The sequence below is a fragment of the Anopheles funestus genome, chromosome 3RL, assembly GCF_943734845.2.
Source record: "Anopheles funestus chromosome 3RL, idAnoFuneDA-416_04, whole genome shotgun sequence".
Lineage (NCBI taxonomy): Eukaryota > Metazoa > Arthropoda > Insecta > Diptera > Culicidae > Anopheles > Anopheles funestus.
The window spans coordinates 35,115,076-35,131,569 of NC_064599.1; the positions used below are offsets into that span (position 1 = coordinate 35,115,076).

At 40.4% G+C, this 16,494-nt stretch overlaps 1 protein-coding gene across 12 annotated transcripts in view; it reads left to right on the top strand.

The window, feature by feature from the left end:
- Nucleotides 1-16,494, top strand: part of LOC125771674 (collagen alpha-1(XVIII) chain) — a 215,646-nt gene that overhangs the window by 109,182 nt on the left and 89,970 nt on the right. The gene's annotated exons all lie outside the window — the stretch shown is intronic.

A 16,494-nucleotide genomic window follows, 5' to 3' on the forward strand; every position in this document is an offset into this window, starting at 1 on the left:
AGAACGTTCTCCACACAATCGGATCCAAATTGACAAATGATCGGACCATCTATTTCCAGCTGGCGCGTTTCCATTTCACTGTCCAACGCGGTAAGGGTTCGCTTTTTTTCCTTACCCCGCCGGAACGAAATGGCGTGCCGGAAGTGGTGAACAATCGGTACGGCTAACCGTGTTATCTTTTTCCTGACTTTTACGAAAACCCTGGCCGGAATGGAAACACAAAATAGCACAGAGACGGAATCACGCCACGTGCACTATCTGGGAATTGTTCGCTTTATTTTCCATACATCACAATTAATTATGCTGCCACTCAAAGCGTCCGCCATCGTGAAACCGTTTGGCACACCTAACCAGCCGAAAGGAATGCTTTTGTTTTTTCCTACCTTTAAGCGTATGCGTGCATTTCCTCGGTTAGTCGCACTAAACGTATACAATGCGGCATGGAACTGTACTGATTCCCCTTTGGAAGATAAGTTCGATAAGCGAACAGTTGGGAAACTGCCACAAAGCGAATTGTGGTTGATTTTGTTTTTCCCGAATCCACTTGTGCACGGACGCCCATTGGGAATTGTTTTTAGTGTGGTGTCCTAACTTATCGATATTCTTTCCTTTGTTTCTTTTCACTGCTGTGTTAACTTTCACAGCAAGCTAACCAATTTCGTGACGATTTCGATCACACACGAAACGATCGAATGAACACCTAACACACACACACACCGCACGTTTTATCAAATCAAAGCGATTTAGATGATCTGCCAAACGGTTCTGTTTATCGGGTTGTGAAAGCGTAGAAACAAGAAATTGCTTTTCCACATCCAATCAGTGGTAGAGTGTAGGTGACACGGTGAAAAAAAAAATATATTTGTTTTACGAGCACTTTTCAAATTAAATTTGATGAAGTTTCAGGCACAATCGGTACGAAACAAGTTGATTCGAATCGAATTTATGTTTGTTTATTTTTCTTGTTCCGTTAAGTAATTAAAAAAACACAAACAGTTTATAATCTGGCTATAAAACCAATTAATTTGGTTGAGTTTTTATCTTTGTTCATTGAACAGTAGGTTTTTACATGATATTAAATTATGTTGTGGGGTTTTGAGAAAAAAAAAAGATTGATAGCAACCATTCACCTGTAGTGAAATAATAAATGGGAAACTATTTTGCGTATACAGCGTTTAGTTTTAAGCCAATTCAATTCAAATTATTTAAAGAAGCAAAGCCTAAATTTATGCAAAACCTAAAATAAAATTGGTTTTCATCCGAAAATGTATTTCTTCTGCGGTCCGTTTTAAAATTTGACATAACAAGTTTCCTATGTTCTTAAGAATGGCTTTAAGTAAGAAAAGATAATCTTCCCATATTCGTACCCATCATCTAATCCCTATGGAACTCCCCTTTGGTATAGGACGTTTAATTTAATTATGCAAGTAAAATGGTTTCTTCACTTCGCTGGTTGTACCATTTCCGTAGCAAAGAAAATTGAATTCATGCAACATCAAGTAAATCTTGCACTATTTATTTTCTTCTCCTCCCATTCACTTAATTTTGCGAATTATTTTAAAACCACAACACTAAGCAACAACCGACGAATGGTCAGTTCGGTGTGCGCCTCCCTTATCAGCCCACCCAACCACCTCAATCGGTTATCGGAGGCAGTGGATCGACTTTCATTGGCTGTGGTTTTTCACCAGTTACGCCAGTTCCGAAAATGTTAGTTTTTCATTAGCCAAGACACCAACTCCACACACCAAAACACCAGATTGCTTTCGAGCGAACTTTCCGTCGGTTTACGGAGCTAACTTCGCACACCCACAAATACCCAAAAAAAAACAGGTCGTTCGATCGCCTGCCCGGTGATATCATCTCCAGAACTTTCTTTCAACAATGCAATTTCTTACACGGATTATCTCCTATTACATAGCCGGGTGTGCACCGTTCAAAGCACCGACAACACAAAAACCACCCGAAAATCTTTCAAGCTCGTAACTTTGCTAACCTTTCCACACTCAACCGGCCGCAAGCGTTGCTACCGGATCTTAAGTGGTACGGTGCAAAGTGAGCAAACGAGACATGCTAGCTTACGGAACGAAGAACTACAACGAATACCAAAAAAAAACAGAGGCAAAATAATAAGACAGGACGAAATTACATTGGAAATTGTAGCACGATACCCCAAGAAAACGGACCAGAGCGGGCACATTTGTTTTCCACCCTTGTTGGAGCTTCTGTTCTGTTTCGATTTAAAGTGTAAAGCAGAGGACGACGAAAAACAATGCTTCCTCACAGAAATCTATTTCGGACGCGGAGCGATGTGCAAAGTGAACCGATTTACAGTTTGCCCATTAGTCTTCAACTTTATCTCACTTCCATTTCCGGTCGGTCTTCCTTCTTCACCCCTTGCGTGGGTATCGTCTCCGCGTTAAACGAAAAATGTACAATCACAACACAAGAGAACAACTCGCACGAAACTTTACCATGAATCCGGACAGCAAAGATTGGTACGAAATCGGAACGAAGAAACACCCTTCCTATATCGGAAGAATAGATTTCAATGACTTTTGGTACAGGACTGGTTCTTCGCCTTTTTGTACAGACGTCGTGTTGCATCAAATCAAACCACACCCACAACAAGCTTCCGACGATACCGGTGCTGGTGTTTGGATGGACATAATTTTTCATTTGGGAGTTGGCAGTGAATGGTCCACATACCCGTACAGGACAATCTCCAGGGACGCAACACCATCTTCTAGATGTCTTTTACAAACGGTACCGGCTTTGCTACCGAACCGATTGGCCGTTATGGCAAAAAGGCGGTAAAATTCAAATAACGATAAAACAACACTCAGCGGTACTGCGGGCGGATAGATAGAAGGTACACTCGATGTCTACCGGAGTAGGCCCGACCAGGCACCCGGCAACTACCTTGAAGGCAAAAAGCCACCCTCTAGCTGGAACTGTGAACTGCGAAGAGTATTTAAATATTCATTTTTTGATATTTCCTCCGGTACATGGCGTGCTTCATGCACGCTGTCGAGAGCATAAACGAACGAAACGTCCTTTTCAACCTGCTCTAAAGAAGGTTTAACTTTTTGCATCCGTTTATCTGGGACTTTGGTGTATTGTCGCCCTTGCGCTTACCAGCTTGCCGTCTCGCTGTCTCATTTATTCCTTTGACAAAGTGCGTACCATCTTCCTGACTGACTGATTGTTTGTCTGCACTGAAACAAAAGCCCATGTCTGTGGGCCTCAGGCTGAGGGTACGGTGGTCTAATGCTTCGTTTCAACCGGCACACACTACATGCGCCCCGATTCCGTTTGGTGTGGAGGAAAAATATTTGAATGCTCGGGAAATGGTATAACAAGAAAAGGAAGCTGAATCACACATACACACGTTCCATTATGGGAAACATCCCTCTTATATATGTACCGCATGCAACATGAAGAGTTCTGCCTTGGAGGAGTAAAAATGGGAAAATATTGTCATAAGTAGTGTAAATATCAACAGCCGAGAAATGAAGGCGGGAAGGATGGTGAAATGTGATAGCAACGAGAAGGTGGCAGTACGAACGACTTAAGTCAAGTTTTATTTCAATTTGCAACATCGTCCCTTTGTATGCCGGAAGCAAAATATGGCCAGACGGTTTAGAGTTGTTTTGTAGCAGACAGGAAGCAACTGCTCTCTACAAAAGCAAAGCAGACTTTGAAGTTGTTTGTGCGCCGAAATGGATTTGAACGACAAACGATGCTGCTGCGTAACGGAACTTAGAAAAGTTTTTTTTTATGTTGTGAAAAAGTTTTTCATGATGCTGATGTAAATTTCCATTACAACGGAAACAACGAACATTAATCACAAATTATGTAACGCATTTTTTTTGTTTAGTTTTATAATACAATGTAAAAATTAATGTTGAAATTTTATTCCAGGAAAAATAAGTTTTTCCAATTCTAAAATACGTGCTGCGGGATTTAACCAAAACTCGCGAACATTCGTTAATCGTGTTCGATGGAAAAATATTTCTAAAATATTCTTGATCCCATTTATAGTGAAATATTTTGTAGTAGCAGCGAATTAAGTATATAAAATTGTTCACCAGAAGGATTTAAATGAGGAACGTACAAAAGTAAACTTAAAAATAAAAATTAGCTTAAGCTCTTTGCTAAGCAGGAGCGAGGGAAATAAGAAGATAGAATATTTGTAACGAGTAGGAACGGAAGGAGACCAGCGAGGAGTTGAAATCGAAGATGTGATACAGGCAGCTCAAATGTCGAAGACACACAAGAAATGGGCCATTTGAGCCATACGTAATACAGCTCGAAGTATGTAAGAGAAAAGGGGTGAGAGCGAAGGACACGGGATGGCGGTACATAACAAGGGATGCGAGAAAGAATTGAGGACACAACAGTAACGCAAAGAAGCTGCCCACTCTGACCATGAAAATAGCCTGGATGAGGCTACGTCTATTCGCCAGTGATTCCAGTTCAAGTATTTATTATAGAGTTGGATATGAAGGCATTGAGGAGTGATTGGGATTTAAGAGGTTGCAAGAAACACACTATTGTACAACGAATTAAACTCGTCTGGCTCTCGATTGTCTGATGAAGGCGATTGATATGAAGGCATTGAGGAGTGATTGGGATTTAAGAGGTTGCAAGAAACACACTATTGTACAACGAATTAAACTCGTCTGGCTCTCGATTGTCTCGTTAGGTCATTAGAACGATACCAAACAATCGAGCTCCCTATCTGAGACGTACATAGTGGTGGCTATAATGTTTCCATCAGAAAGGCCGGGATAAAAGATGCTCTTTCTTTTCTTGCTACGGGGCAACGGTCCGAATGGGATGCGATACCCAGTCCTGTTGTGTAAGAACCTGCGCCAAAGATTTTCTACTGAATTATTGAGTCTGTCCATTCTAGTATCGTGTTGCCTTTCTTCTATAACAGACACGGTCGTCGATCAAAACTTATCTAGATTTTGGGTCTCTGTACTAGAAAAAGTTATGTTGTGTGTAATAATTTTTCTAATAAGTAAACGGTGTAGAAAAGTCTTATTAGCACTACGTATAGCAAAATTAAATGATAAACTTGTTTAAATGCTCCAAACCTTTCATTTTGAAACATTATTCATTCCAATCGTGCTTCAAGTATCCCATTTTAAAGCCTATTTTCCTTTATGGCAAAACGTTTGAAATAAGTGCCCACTTTAAACTAAACACATTACCTAAAACATTCAAAACAGCCCATCGTTACACCTACAACAGATGTCTGGATGGTGCTATTTTTACGACCTTCAAAAACCGGAACACTTCTGCCGGGACAAAAAAATAAGCTCCCCGGTGCCAACACATTCCAAACCATAAAAGTATTACAATATTTATTACTGCAAACTGCACCCGATCACAGGTTCATGTACTGGTTGGTACAAAAATGTTTAACGTACCCGTTGGCGATAGTACGATGACTATTACGACCGCAACTACAACCACTATTACCCGTTATTATTACTGCCAAGGTATTATAACCGTTGTCGGTACACGAAGCACGGCCCAGAACGGAGACGATATGATGTGGAATAATTTAATAAACTGTGCGATATCATCTTCTACGACTCCGTTCGTTCCTGGCCCACTATCTCATGCTTGTCTATTCTGTACGATCCACGTTTAAAACCGAGTCCCGTACCATTTTCCTAGAGGACATCTTACACCATCACCGACACTTTGATTTCGATCCAGGCAAAAGGGGCACTACGAGACGACGAATTCGCCTTTCGTCCGGTTTCGTCCTACGTTCGCTGGCGACGCTTGAAAAGCTTTCCATTGAGCTATCATTTGCATTGAATATATCAGCCAAATCGACACGGCCGGAAGAAGTCTACGTCTACCGGGTACCGGGTACCTTCACAACCAATTTACACATCTATTGAAGACCCGACCGGCACCGGCACAATCTACTACCCGCCCAGTCGATTAACAGTTGCGCAGAAAGTGATCTGCAGATGACTCCCCATTTGACGGGCATGCCTTTGTGTTGTCACTTCCCTTTTGCGCAACGTTTGAAGAAGAATGTAAAGGTGTGTCGTTGTACTGCCGTTCACACTGGTACCGTGTCACGACTGAAAATGTGTCTAAGATGATTGAATTTTCGTATCTGCCCGCACTGGTACCATTCCGTTGAAATGTCTCTTATCGCATTTACCCTCCATAGAAACTCTTATACTCTTCTGACGGGTTTTTTTTGTAGTCTAATCCATCGGATGTTCTTTGTTCAGTCAGCATTATGTCGCTGGAAATCATTTTTCAAAACCTGCTACAGATCGTTTTGTTTCCCTTTACTCACTGTTTAATTTAATGGAAGGGTTTTGCTTAGTCATTTTTACCTAATACGAAGCAAAACGGCAATTCAATAAGCAGATACATTGCTTACAACTTGTCGCAACAGATGGCGCTGCTAGTAAAAGGGTTTCTGACAAAAATGGCAGTTGTAGTGCAAATGTTGTGGAACAAGGAAAGCTAAAACTAACAACATATCAAAAGATATTATTAAAAAAATGGGAAAAATACATGGTTTTGAAAATTTCCCCATAGTTCATATATTTTATTATTAAATATCTATATTTAATTAGACAAACAAATAAAAAAATCAAATACAAAATGTTTTACCACCTTCTAAATGTATTAAACAAATTAAAATTCATTATCTTTCAACTTCACGACACATTAATATCGTTAAGGTGCAATAAATTAACTTACACACCACCTTTTTATTCAACTCACCTTCAAATGGAGACGCCTGGTGTTTCGTGAATAATAGAAAACCTTGCCAAGCCCATGACACAGCAACCATTATGAATAATAATCATATTGATTTACATTCTTGGCTTAAAATGTGGAACTAAAGAAACAACCCTATTTGTCACTGGTAACAAATATTTGTGAAACACACCAATGGGTTTTTACATCGACCTAACGATGCCAAAAAATCACTTCATCATACCGATATACAAAATGGCTACCAAATTAGCACAACATGCTTTTATTTCACAGCTCCATTTGAATGTTTCTGAAAGCCAACGATACCCCTTTTAAAGGTGTTTTTTTTGTTATTTTTCCTCGGTTTCCATGTTTTCATACTAATTTCTCAACTACCATAACTCCCACTGGCCTTGACTGCCGAAAGGAAAAATTCACTACAATCAATTATCATTTCGGAAGCAAAGCTACATTGAATAAAAGCCTTACTGTCACTAGAAGGAAAATCCAGAACACAGACACACCGTTTTTCAAGCCGAACGACGGTCCTAACATTTACAACCGACACGTCCAACGGAGTCGCAAAAACTTCATCGACCGAGAAGCATGCAGAAATGATAAATGACGTGACGTGATTGGCGGACGGAAACGGATTTGGTTACAAAATTGACGCGACATGTTACGCGAATGAAACACCGGAAGGGGTTCGAAAGCAGGCGCCGGCCGGGTGGCAGATGGTAAACCGGAACGGTTTTATATGCTTCGTGCACCATATATCCTGTTAGAGCGATTGGATTTTGATTTTGATTGACGTGTGCCGCCGCCAATACATATCACATGGAGGGTGTGAAAAAAGGCGGAGTGAAGCGCTGTGAAGAAAATGGCGAGACAGGAGAAAACTATCGCAAGACAGCCGAACGACTATTAGAGAGCGATAACTAATTTGCATGCAATGAAGATGAATAAATCTTGTTGAGTGGATGGGTTTGGTAATGGGAAGTGAAAAAAAAGCTACCCGTCTGCATTGTCGCTGCAATCAAGCTGACAGTGTGTGTGTGTGATTATTTGATTTATTAGCGTGACGGTGCAGCTGAAGACGTTTTAAACGACGTACAACAGTGCCATTAATGTGATGATAGATGCAAAGCAATTTATGCAACGATTTACATTTATTTATTGCAATGTAAAATAAACGTTTTTCTTAAACGTTTAGCTAGAAATAAGTGTTTCTCAATTCCATCTAACACCAAAATCGATAGAAAGCCGCGATGTTTGAATTCTTCCTGAAACCTTCACCGAACCAGTGGCCCCCACAAAGCGACATACAGTTGATTACGGAACCCACCCACTAAAAGGGCATTATCATCGTCATTAACCTAATCCTGGCGTGCAACAACCTTTGGACAAGATCGTATCAATTACCGTGTCCGTGTACATGGTGCGCAAGGGAACATCGACACCGGAAGCGCCAAAATGGTACACGGCTAGTTTGGCAAGCCTACCAAAAACCAGGGCTGCAACATACGAAGAAGTAAAAGAGCACCATTTGATTTCACACACCGAAGATCGCCCATTGTTGTTTGGTTGCCCATCAGGCGCTTCTTTCCGTTTCCTTTTGCACCGAGTGCTCGGCGTTGCTTACACAACGCACCGCACCGCAGAAAATCATCCATGTTAGACAAACACCGTTGTACAACGAGTGAGTCACCAACCAGCACGAACTTTAGCATGGAACAAAACCCGGAACAAACAGCACAAACAGACAACCTCCTTCCGACAACCACCGATGGCTATGTGAAATCAGATGTAATTCCGTGTGGATGGGCGGTAGCATCCGTCCAGCTTCTTCTACCTTTGCCGCACGCACCAAAAACCTGAACCAGAACGGGCTCAATTAACCGAACGTATAATCCCATTTCCGGTCGTACTTTTTAGTAGTTCTGATTATTTTCCTAGCCGGGTTTGGATTCGATGGAGAGTGTTGGGTTTTGGTTCGTTCGGAACGAGAATAGAAGCTTTTTGATTACTAATTATTATTCATCGACAGTGGAATTGTGCCAAGCAAAGAGGGGCAAACGAGTGTGGAAGCATATACTGGAGACCAATTTGGAGCTCCAATCAATGCCTCGGTACGTTTTGGTTTTCCATGCGAGTGAAGGTAAAATGGTCACGGCTATTGATTTTACATTCAATGCTGAATCTATTGTAAAAGGATTTGAAATGAAATTTACCACATATGGCAAAAGAGAACCTTTTACACTGATAAGTTCTCACCTTATGAGTAATTAAATAATACGATAAATATATAAGTTTATTATCGTGTCTCAAAGCAGCCAAAAACGTCAGAAATATCGAAAGTTAAAAAATCAATGTATAGACAAAAAAGGAAATAACACTAGCAGCCAAAAGTCGATGAGCTTCAAATGCTTCTTAAAATAAAAGTTTTTGTAATTTTGCGTAAATCTGTGAATCGACTAGAAAGCTTTCATTAAACACGATAAATTTTTCAATAAATTTTCCATGAGCACTTTACTAATACTTAACCAAAGGTCGATAAAATTTCATAAAAAATATCAAAAAACATTTTCTTAACTGTATACATTAGCCATTCTGTTGTGAGGAAATTGAAATTTTCAAATCTTGAATTAAAATGTTAAGTGAAAATATTTTCCTTCATCATATTTTTCAATGTATTTATTTATAGTATTTATTTTTGACGACACACCACTACCCCACAGTTGGTTAAATATGGTTGAAAACATTAAATATTTTGTTTGTTTACTTGAACTGTTAAAGGTACGTGCATTCTCATAATAAACCTGACTTTACAATAATTAAGCTAGTTGTCCTGTTGATCAGTCCTAATCGATTTATCAAATGCTTTTTAAAAGCAGGAAAATTTCTGAAACCTTCATACCGACACAGCTTAAGTTTGTCATGCGAATTGCATGAATTTAGTCGTTTTGTTGCAATGATTACACTCAAACTTATTGAAGTCATACTTTGAATCTTTACGACATCCTGGTATTGATCTAAACATTGATAATAGTAGTATAAAAATATGCATCTATATATTTTACTACTTACCGATCTATTGCGCATCCATACATCGTACTGTCAATCCCGTCAACATCATACACATATTGATTTGGCACATATTGATTTGGTACTGATGCAACTGGAAGGAACTGGAAACATAAAATCTTAATCAGATTCATAGGATTCTTGTAATGCTCTTTAGTCCGATGCATGGACGATTTTCATGCATTTCGATTTTTTGCATTTGTATGAAATATGCTAAGCGGATAATAAAATTGGTTTCCTTTTACCAATTTTTTTCTCTCCATTCATCTAAAGGGATTCGAAAAATGTATATTCCCTCACAAAAATAATTTATTTTGTTTAAGTGCATCATTACCGCATTACCAAAACAGACAACATACAGTTAAATATTTTTTGTGTTTTCGTTTATAAGGAGAAAAAACAGCATATTGAGCCGTGTGGGATGGATAAGGAGATGAAAAATTGAAAAGACAAAAGTGGACGCTAGAAATTGGATTGTGAAAGTAGAACAATTGATCATCACTGTCTGAAGGAAAACTGTTTCGATTAAGACAAAGCATTCTATGCTAAATTACCATCCATTAACACTCACTCTCTTACATACCCATTTCTATCACGGTGTAAGAATCAGATGCATAACTTCATTCAAAAAATTCAGAAAAAAATCCTAAATAAACCATTTTCACAGTTCGCCCAGCTTTCCGAGCTTGCAGAGTGAATTCGTGTTTTTTTTCTCAACCTGTAAACGTTTGCATCGAAATGGCATCCTGATCGATTCACAAAAGCCCGGTTTTCTATCGCTTAACGAATCATCATTCACATGGCACCATCGGTTGAATAAAACATCGTTTTGCATAATAACGAAACGGCTCATCAAAATTGTCTTCCCAAAAACCATAAAAAAACTCGACCAACGACGGTCAACAATCGGCCCTGTCTGTCACGGCAAATCGATAAGCTAGCTCGATAGCACATTACCAACCCGAAAGTCGATTGGATACAAATTTCGAATCCATACCGGCCAAATGCCGGGAGTGCCGTATCGAATACGAATGTTTTGTGAAGAAAAAAAAAGTCCAAACACCGAAGGAAACGATAGACAAGCACAACGGCCAACTTATCTTTTGCTCCGTTTTGTGTCCTTTTTTACCATTGTGTGTCTTTTTTTCCTTATTTGTCGTTATTTGTTCTTTCCCTCTTCCTCTTTCTCTCTCTCTCCCTGTCTAATCCAGAAAACTTGAACGGAAAAATGGTTCAAACGAAGCAGTAGGTCTCACGGCTTCATGTCCTTATCTTTTCTTCACTTTCGTGTAGCAAAAAGTGTCTGGCTACTTCATTCCGCGACACCGGTTTCATGTCGCACTAGCGTTACATCTTGACCTTTTCCGGGACCGGGTGTTGGAAAACCTTCGCTTCGCTAAAGCTCATCGAAATACGACACTTTGCTTCGGCTACCATACTATTTTCGTGACCGTATGTGACTGGCCTACACACACCCACCGGGGGGCAGAGACAGAATGCGATGGCAAACGATGGTGATGTTGAGTTGAGCAAACAAAAACCCCCTGCAAACGGTACAACGAACCGAAAACTTATCCTAATGGTTTTCCGTTTTAGTTTTCAAAAATGGTGTTGGTGGTTCTAGTGGTGTTGAAATCGGAAAATCGGTGAAACGGATCAAGGTATGGAGTGCCTACCATCGTGAAATGGGTTAAAAATGTAATACTAAACCAGGTCACAACTAGCCGTTCACTGGTCGGTTTTCCCGGGGCTACAGCCAGTTGTAATGTATCCGGTGACAGCGCAACATCAACCGTAACCCCCGAAGCAACACTTACGTGCTTGAACACTCTCCGACACATATCCGGTTCGCAAAATGGTCGAACCACTCGCATAGCATATGTGAATCCAAATCGCATCAAAATGCATGGCTCGAAACGGTACGACAAAAATGTCTCAAGCGTCCGAGACGTACCACGTACATGTGCCGGGGAAGAAGAAAAGCAACGAGATTCCTTTCTTCACAATCTTGTGTGATATTGTGTGGTCGTAAGAAAGAGAGCTTTAAAAGCACAGCCTTCACGTCAAAAAAAAAAACAAACGAGATATGGAGTTAAAAAGAGATAGAACAAATTTTTAACTAACCCAAGGAAGGCAACGACAAAAAAAACTTTACACCGTGAAAGCTGGCAAAATGTTCGGGAAAAGTTTTTTTTTTTCTTTTCTCTCTTCTCTCATACTTCCGAGGAAGAAAAAAAAAACTTTTACGACGTAACACCAGCTGCGCTATTCAGTGTGGCGATCGTTTCGTAACGCTGAAGTAGAGGTATAATAAAGACGATGGGAGCAAAACAAACCGTCGTCTGGAAAATAAATATTATCAGCCGATTGTTATTACGATGCCATCTTTTTTGGCATTTATTGCAATTGAGAAAGTAAGTTTTGCTTCCGTTGCTGTTTATGCTTCTTCATCAAGTGTATGCTGGCTGCTTCTGGTTTTATGAGCTACAACAATTTTCAATTCGTACGATGCGATCGTAGAAATAAAACAAAAATAAGCCACTACTATTCAATTGCACTCTGTCGATAACTTCATTGGTAAAATTATAGATCTGTTTCGATGATTCGATTGATCTTTTTTTTATAGAACAAAACGAAGTAACAGCTGGAAGGCTACCATTTTGTTTCCTTCCGATACGGTGGTAATATCGATCGTTTTTTTTTTTCTTTTCTCTCTCGGAAGCTCTTCCCATTGCAATGTTTGAGTAACAGTTGTGTGCCGTTCGATTGACTTCCGTGAAATTATCTTGTAAATGGTCAACATCCCGGAACGAATGGACTACCGGGGCTAATATGAACTCCGGAGGAAAAAAAAGGAAGTAATTCTAGCATTTACTGTCACTCACCAGGTCGGCTGGGAAAACCGTAGGGATAAAACTTATGTCGCACTGTTACGGGTAACAACATGGCCACAAAAGTTCTCCCCCATGTCTCCCTATTCCAACCTCACTTATGTATGTGTAATGTTTTTTCCCTGACGAGCCTCTTGACCCATCAATCCAACCCCATAGCCCCCCGTAGCCACCAAGTCGAATGCCCTGAAGGATTAAAGAAACACATCTTTTCCTCGGGAAGATGCTGCCGTACCTTTTCTGGCCCTACTTCATACGACACTGTGTTGGGGGACACCGGTATCGCCCGAGTGGGAAGCATAATTCCATCAGGCAAGACCATATTTACAAAGCACTTGAAGCAAGGTTGTACTGACCCCATCACCGACGGGTTCGCTGGTTTTCATTCCGCTGACCACAGCCCATGGGCACATTCGTTCGTACCAGCGACCGTGTGTATGCGTTCCAGTTGCGTATTAAGTACGGTCGCTTGGGATAAACTTCTTTTATTTTTTCTGGTTTTGCTTGCTCATCATACACCCTCAAAAACCCCAACCAACAAACGGATGGTTGATTTTTTCGCAATCAACCCGAACCGGCCGCTGACGGAGATGACGTTTCGGGGTCCCCGGGAAAACTGTTCATGCGCACACGTTGGCACGTGTCAACCACGTTGACAAACAACGTTGGCTGTCCAACTTTTGTGCAGCATATAGCCCGGTGGTCGGAATCTCTCCACCGCACCCCCGTCAACGGTTGATGGTCACTAATGGCACACGGGTGGAAGCACCGACCGCTGGTTGCTAACGTAAGCGTGAGTGGTAAATGCTTTCGGTCTACCGTTGTACTCCATTGAGTGTTTCTGTTTGACGGGGGGATGAAATAGAGCGAACTTGTGGGATTAACTTTTTCGACTGCTTTTAAAGGGGCAAACAGATGGTTAGCTTAGCGCCATATTTATAAACATAAACTTCAACAAGGGATGTTTATGAAATGTATTAAAGCTGCCTTCAATTGTTATTATTGTTAAGAGAATTGAAAATACGTCCGTACAAAAAAATAGCTAACTCACAGTTACCGAAATTAAGTGTTCACCATATTTTACGTTTCTTTTAATTGTGTGGGTCAAGCTGAGGCAAGCAGTAACCAATATATTTATATATGTACCTACCTAGAATTTTTATCATTTTTAAAAAATACAGCAACTGAAAATAAACGTATCAAATACAAGTATCAAATAAACATTAATTTACATTAAAAAAATATTCATTTTGACGGTTTGAGTGTAACAGCCACAGCTGCGGGCAAATCTTGGGATCTCTCGGGGGCCGTATTTTGGAGACCCCTCATTTTGACCATTAAAATATATGTTTGATAATCCAAAATAGGACCTGTTGCAAATTCGTTGGCATGCACTCCGACAGGATCAAGCCTAATTATAGAAAAATATTCATTTTTTTAACGTAACACCAGTGTTGGCAACAATGACATTGAGAATCTTCCAGAAACCTACGATTGAGGTGGATTGCAGAGACTTTGTGGAAGCATTTCAGTGGCTTGATCCCACATGATCCCAAGAAAATCTTAGTCGTCTTGACACAGTTCTTTGTTTCATTGCCCTATTGCAACATGAACTACTTTTCAAGGTCTGTCTGAATTCGTAAAACCTTCAGAATTTCTTTCAGAATGTTAGTGTAAAAATCTGCCTTAATTATTCCATCTATTTTCACGAAACTCAAAACGAAACTCGAAACCCAAACTCCGCAAAACAATACATCGCGGACCACCATCATTCTTTCGCTATGCTTTCTCGTGCCATGTATATGATGCTCCTAAAGGATCTCATTCGATCTGTATCCAACACAAACTATCTTTTTTCGGTAAAACAGGCTGAATTGTGATTCTTATGGCCCGATAACTGTTATCCAATACTTCAAGAGCATAGTAGCATGCTTCTCAGTAAGCTTGAGCTGTTTGATCTTGTTCCTAAGCTCATCTCTGAAAATATTAACACTGTGAGGTATATTTCGATCGTCAGTGGTTTACTGAGGGGCTTCGTGGATCTCAGGGACGATTACTATCAAAATCTTGCACACGTTTCATTCGATCTATTACGGGCATTTTTGCATTTACCTCGTGCTTTCAATTCTGCTCTGGCAATTCACCAAATTTGAAAAAGGTTTTTTAGAGATGGTCTTCCCAAACTTCTTGTTAGTTTTTTTCCAAAGTGACAGCTTGAATAGAATCATCCTGCTGTACCGCTCGCACCATCAATTTTCAATTCCAATTAATTTTAAGCTTTTATGAGTTCACCGCTTTGGATTTTAGTTATCAAGTATTGTAACTTTAAGGGTATGCAAAACAGAAAGATATTTAAACATATTACTTAGTATTTACTTCTATCTGAACCACGCAATTTAGAGTAAAATATTGAGAATAAAATCAAATATTACGAGATGGGACTTTACTTTGCTTACCACTGTACTTGGTGAACTGTACTTGGGCTGTACTGTTGCTTGGTGAAGAATTTAAACTAGGGCTTCCTTCTCCATTGCTTAACGAGCTACTAAGCTAATACCGGATGTTATACTGATAAAAGACATTTTCTTCTCTCATCGCTACTGGGGGGTAGAGCTATTCAAACAAGATCCGATTCACAACCAACAGTGTATTACACCAAACCGCCGACACCATCCAGAGTCTTTCTCCGCGCAAATCCAGAAAACCCATCGACCATCAATTATGATCATTCGATGATATGATTCTCATTAGCCGTTAGATGTTCCAGCACTGTCAAAGGCCATCGCTGGCGCATTACCAAACAGCAACAAACAATACTGTCTAGTCCAGCGAGAACCACCATCTTTGGTAGCTGCATTATATATCTCCATTTCCCATACCATACTATCAGATCGATCATTTTCTATTATCCTTCCCTGTCCCATAATTCTAAAACAAACTCATCCTTTTGCAAACGCCTTCGGTCACGTTCCACACGACCCAGCGCTACCGATACCGGCAGAAGAGAAAAGCTTTCGCACACAAACTGAATGGATGACGTTCAAACAAACAACAACAACAAAAAACCCGAATACGATAGAAATGGAATTTCCTCGATTCATTCGTTGCCATTCCTGGAGGGAAAGATTTATTCGTACCGTCGTCGAACGGTGCGTGCAGTTTTCCAACTGCACATACGTATCTGCACGCTCTCCCAGTGCTTAAGAAATCAACGAACGGGAATAAATCAATTCCACCTTCCACGAAATACTAGACAGGCGAACTAACCTCGTACACTATCTTGCAGTGAAGGATTTTCTGCACGCACGCACGCACGCAAAGCATAATAGTCGCTTCCGAGCCATGGTTGGCATGCTTCTGTTTGTGTGCGTGTGTGTAATCTGATTTGGTAAATTGAAATGCACAAACAAACCAACTGGACGATGGAGCTGATCGTTCACCGGCAGCAATACACTTGGTCAAACGGTTTAACCATTCGCATTGACTTGCCGCAGCGAGATACAAGGTTTCTTCTGTCCTAAGGGTGACTTTTCTCATTCATACTGATCATCCACAAACACACAAGCAGGAATTGAAGAAAACCCATGCACCACTCAGCTGTCGATAGCATCGAGCCCCTAACCTCAATTGATTCACCATTGGGCCCTTTTTGATTCTGCTGCACCAATGCCGACACATACTATTACGCATAGTTCAATGATGATGATGGTAAATTAATACTAACGAGTACGCTGGCACGCATATCCGAGTCGTTCGCAACTCGCAA